The following is a 6000-nucleotide window of genomic DNA, read 5'->3' on the forward strand; positions in this document are numbered from 1 at the left end:
TTTGTACAAGCCAATTACGATTCAACGCGTGGCAAAATAAAGATAATATAGGAAGACTATTCAAGTCTTCGATCCTGATCGTACACGTGGCAGTTAGTATTAGTTATTACGAGATCTGAGTAGTAGTGGATCAACAAAGAGATGCAAGGTGATATGGCTTCAATGGTTACTCACATTTCAAATTCAAATTTAAAAGGAAAGCCTAACTGCAAGTAATGGCGTAATGGAGCTAATCTTGAGGCAACATGATCAACGATCATGGAGGAGCAGTTCGACGGTTAGAAATGCAGTTCGATGATCATCCTTGAGCAATATAAATAGCAGAGAAGGCCCCAGAAAAAGCCTCCAGACTCAGATCCAAAAAACTAGTCTTATTCTACTTTGTTTCCTTTCTAGTTTTACATTTACAGTCTTACGTTTCCAGTTCTTTACGTTTCTGTACTTTAAAATTCCTTCATTGCACTTCATTCATAGGAGTAGTTTCAAGTAGATTGTCGCTGTAAACCTCTACGAGGCTGAGTTTGGATCATTGTAAGTTTTTCATCTTAATGAAATGCTTCAACTGTTCTTCATTTAATTGTTATTTGTTTAATTCTCCTAAGTCAAGCCACCAATAAAAGTCCTCTTCATTGAGGCTGAAAGAACTAAAACACAATCGTCTGATAATTGGTTGGCAATTAATTTTTTGTAAGGACTGATTGATCCTTGCTGGCACGCTCGCAATTACAAAAATAACCTTGGAAAGTCAAAAAGCCAACATATATTTTTGGCACGCCCGGTGGGACTATATTTAAATGGTTAGACGTAGGAGACAAGGAGAAAATGAATGCTTGGAAGAAGGCGTGGAAGGAGAGGTAGAGATACCTAATCCAGAGGATAATGTAATAACACATCCTGTGGAAACCCCCATTTTATCAGAACCTATGGTCGAACAGACCAGCATTTCAGAACAAGTACCACATGTTCATATATTGGACGAGACCAAGGAATTGGACCATCCACTGTTCCATCTACTCAGCCAATAAATCCATAGGGTGGCCTAGTAGATGCTATGGGACAGCAATTAATGAACACGATGGAAAGGTAGGCAACATCCTTTTTGGATCGAATGAATAACCACCAACCAACAAACGCAAGACACATCGAGGAAATTTCAAATGTCCCTCAGCAAAGATTGGCTAAAGATAAACAGCCTATGCAAGTTAATGGACATTCTAATGGTCAAGCTAGTAATCAGAACTATGAAAGACCATCACTTCAGTCTTGGTACGAGCCTATTTCGAGGCCTATAGTAGGTCAAAATGCCTCAGTACTTAACAGTGAAGCCATGTAATATGGTGGATCTGGCCTAGTACAAGAAAATGACATAAGAATGGTTCCAAATCCCATGTTCGAAGCCATAACTGGCACAAGGGGGTTCACTAATCCCTTATTCGAATTTACACCCGGGGGGTTGGAAGGTTTTCCTACAAATGGAAGAGACACAACACCAGTTTCAGCAGCTTTCGCAGGTCCTTTCGCAGGACAGGCTCAAAGGGGTTACCCACACCCCCAACAGCAACCTGCACCATAGGGACAACCAGTCCCAAATGTACCACCTTATGGACCAAGAGGACCATAGGCACAAGTTTGCCCACCAAATCCTATGTTTGCGCCTCCAGTAGTGGTTCAGCAGGCACAAAATATGGTCCCTAGGGACCAAATTACAGATATTGTTAGAGAGATGTGTGGACCGATGGCTGGGGGGGTCCAGACTCCTGTGTACAGGAAACCATATCTAGAATGGGTAGACAGGGTACATGAATACCCAAGAGGTTTCAGGATATCAGATTTTGCCCTTGTTTATGGGAATGGAAACCAATCAACGGTAGAGCATATTGCTAGGTTTGCTGCTCAATGCGGCGAATTTACCAATAATGACTATATGAAGTTAAGGTTATTCCCAAATTCCCTAACTGGGGGAGCATTTGTATGGTATATTAACCTTACACCTGGCTCTATCCAGACTTGGCAACAGATGGAAGAGGTATTTCATGCCCAATTCTTCCAATCAGAGCTAGAGGTTTCCATGGCAGACTTGGCAAGATTGAGTCAAAGGCCTGATGAGAAGGCTACTCAGTTTATTGCCAGATTTAAAAGGGCTCGAAATAAATATAGAGTCATCTTACTAGAGCCAGAATTCGTGAGATTGGCTCAAAATGGTTTAGAGTTTAGGCTTCGAAAGAAGTTTGACTCAACTGAGTTCAGAGACTTAGTGGAACTCACTTATAAGGTGTCTAGGTACGAAGCATTACTAGAGGAGGAACAAGATCGAAATAATGCATCGTACAAGACATATTATAGAGATCCTAATTATGAGATCGATGTAGTAGAGATTGTGGGGAAAGAACCTGTAATCTGTGAAGCATTAATTCATAAGGATACAACAATTGACCAACAGTTTAAAAAGAAAGACCTTCATAGGAAATACTCTTTTGATTTAACTAAGGCAGACGATATTTTTGATCATTTGCTTGCGGCCAACTTCCTTAAGTTACCGAAAGGAGTCAAAATTCCATCTCCTGATGAACTTAAAGGAAAAATATATTGTAAATGACATAATTCTTGGTCGCACTCGACTAAGAACTGTATTCAGTATGTTTGGTCTGAGTTTTTTGAATTAAGTTTTTTGAAAATTAAGTTTTTTGGTTTTCGTATTTTTTTGTTTTTAGTGAATATTTTTTAAATTTTAAACATTTTTTTTTTTTACTTTTTAGATGCACCTTACTTAGATATATCTAAAAAGTAAAAAATTTGTGAAAAAATATTTTAAAGAATTAATAAATACATAAAAATACAAAAAATGTACTGAATTTTTGTTTTGTTTTTTTTTTTGTATTTTGGCTACCTAGTGAATTTTTAAAAGATTTTCCTTACAATTTTTTTACTTTTTAGATACATCTAAGTTAGGTATGTCTAAAAATTTTAAAAATTGCTTAAAATATTAAAAAAATCAGTAAAAACAAAAAAACACGAAAAATAAGAAAGTAGAATTTTCTGAAAAGTGTTTTTTGAAAAGTTAAACCAAGCATATGGATTGTTTTTCGAGACAGGATCCAAGAACAAATTCGGAAAGGAAGTTTGAAATTCCCAGCCAAAGCAGAAAAGGCCATGGGGATTGATAGTAATCCATTTCTAGAAATTGGAGAGGTGACAGCCAATGTCATAATGCCAGACTTTCGAAGCTTGTCCTTGAAAGAATTGGGAGAAGTCAATGTGCAGATGCATGTGGCCAACCAGACAACTATCAAGAAGGACACATGAAATCTACCAGCTAGTGGGCAAGGTTTCTCACACCAGAGGGAAGACTCTGATGAAGAAGCACTGGATGACGACTCCTTAGAAGCAATTGTAATGCAAAGGATGTGTCCCAAGTGCAAACTGAGCTACAAATGGTTGAAAAGGCTTCTAATTGATGGGAAGCAATATTACAGGGATGTGCAGAGACGTCCTAAACTAACCAATGCTTACAATAAAAGGCCATATCCATCTGGTGTTAGGCAGCAGCCATTGATGGTTGAACTAACAGCTGATAGAATGCATTCCAAAGGCAAGAGGCCTTTATATGAGTCCAGGCCACCTAATTATTACAGAATGGAGAGCAGTCATTCTGAGAGGAGACTGGAGAGAGGTTCAGTTTATGGGATCAAAGCCAGAGATTGGCCCCCTAGACCAGCCTTACGCAGGACAGAAAGTGGACACCTTCATCAAAGGCCTGAGTTAGGCCCAAAGCATGAAGTCAGGGCCAAACAGTGGCCTTCACAGCCAGCTTCGAAGGTGACTTCGAAGGAAGAAAGAAGCAGTTCAATAGCCGGGTCAGTAAATTCGTGGGTACCTGGGGTCCCAGATTGGTTTGTGATGCAGAACAAACCTAGGGAAGTGTTTACCCAAAGAGATGTAATTGGAAACCAAGACAGGATAGTCAAGCCTCCTTTGGTGGCTCCAAACAATTGGGTATTGCTTAAACACCCAAAAACAAAGGAACCAGATATGGTCCCCGTAATTTCTAAATCACAAAGGAGGAAAATTCAGCGTAGGTACACACAGTACCAGCAAGACCTGAAGGAAAGTGGAGAAAGCTCTTCATTGGTCCAGACAGAAGGAAAGAAGAATCCAAAGTTAGACCATTCTCCAAGACCAACTCTACAAGACAAAATGGGTTGTAGCAGAGAACAGTTGGCCAAAGTGCACTCTGAACTAAAAGCTAGAGAGAAGTCCAGTTTGGCAGGATTGGAGAAGGCGTTGATGGAGAGTGATAGCGAGGCAGAGAAAGAAGTTGGCCTAGGCCAAAAGAAAGAAATTGTTGAAGAAGAAATGTTCGAAGCCTTCATGGCTAAACAAACATTTTTTGTTGAAAAACCAGTCAGAAAAGACCATTTGAAAGAGCTTGTTAGTAAGGAAGTACCAGAATGCAGTATGGAGGATGCTTCTGAAGTAACTGAACAAGATGGCCATGAGGAGAAACAGACAGGCATAGCCAGCCATCCAATTTGGCTCAGTATCAGTGAATATGGTACACATACTACCGCATGAATTCCAAGTTGGAGATGAGAACCAAGAGGGGCAAGAAATGGACCCAATTCCAATCTTTAGTGAAGACTCACAAGTGAGTATGGTGCAAGATGATTCCGGAATGGCTACCCCAATGGAAACTGAATATGAGAGTGAAGAAGTGGTGAGCATTAACCTCTCATATCCTTTTGAATATCCCTCGAACTCTATGACACATCATGTCAAGCCTTTGTATATCAAGGCCTTTTTCGATGGGATACAATTGAACCGAGTCTTGATAGATAATGGGGCAGCAGTGAACTTACTACCGAAATCTTCCTTGAAGAAACTAGGAAAAAAGAACCCCAGGTTAATCCCAACCAGCACAACCATTGTTGGTTTCGCCGGAGACAAACAAATGGCTCAGGGGATTCTGCCTATCAACCTGAGTGTGGGAACCAGGGACTGCATGACAGCATTTTTCGTCATCGACAGCAATGCTAAGTACAATGCTTTACTTGGTAGAGATTGGATTCACACTAACAAGTGTGTACCTTCCTCTTTGCATCAAAAAATAATGATGGCCTTGGGCAATGGGGAGACAGAGGAAATTGATGCAGATCCTCAACCCTTCATAGCCTGTGCAGAATTCGTAGAGGCCAAATTGTATATTGAGGGAGTGACACCACTCAGTATGCTGAGGAAACCTGATGGCTCAGCTGAAGTGACGGCTGATGAGGAAGTGACACACCTGAAGCACTTAGTCCAGGAGAGTGCTGATGAAGAGGCTGTCGTTAAGGATGACAATGACGCCTGGTTGTAGGCAAAGAAATGAAGTCCAAGAAGCCAAGTCTTTGGCTCTAATTAAGTTCTCAATATTGGATGTAAAATCAATAGTCCAGAGAGTACAATAGCAAGAGAAAGAAGCCATGATAATTGGCTGCAAGCAGAAGCAACAACAGGCCAGAGTTTTGGTCCTTGACAAATACTGTGCATTGGACATTGAAACAAAAGTCCAGGAGATACAGGAGGAAGAAGCCTTATGGATAGACTTTGTCTATGAGCAGGAGGGTAAAGATGTTGAATTAAAGAACCTGGAAGCAGAACAAAGCAAAAAGACTGCTTCGAAGGCAGAAGGGATCAAAGAAGAAACTTCAGTAAGTTCTCAGACACAAGACTCCTTAGAAGAAGTAAATTTAGGGGAAGGTTCTATATAATAGCCCACCTATAGAAGTGCTTGTTTGAATGCTCTGGACAGGGACCAGTTGTTGGTTGTTCTGAAGAAATATAAAGATTGTTTTGCATGGTCTTATAATGAACTACCAGGATTGGATAGGTCATTAGTGGAACATAGGCTCCCTATGGGGCCTAATTTCAAGCCATACAAGCAAAAGCCAAGAAGAATGAGTCCAAAAGTGATTCAGAAAGTTAATGAAGAAATTCTTAGACTACTCAAGGCAGGCTTTATCA

This window comes from Camellia sinensis, chromosome 5 (genome assembly GCF_055761805.1).
Source record: "Camellia sinensis isolate YWXY chromosome 5, ASM5576180v1, whole genome shotgun sequence".
In the NCBI taxonomy this organism is placed as follows: Eukaryota; Viridiplantae; Streptophyta; class Magnoliopsida; order Ericales; family Theaceae; genus Camellia; species Camellia sinensis.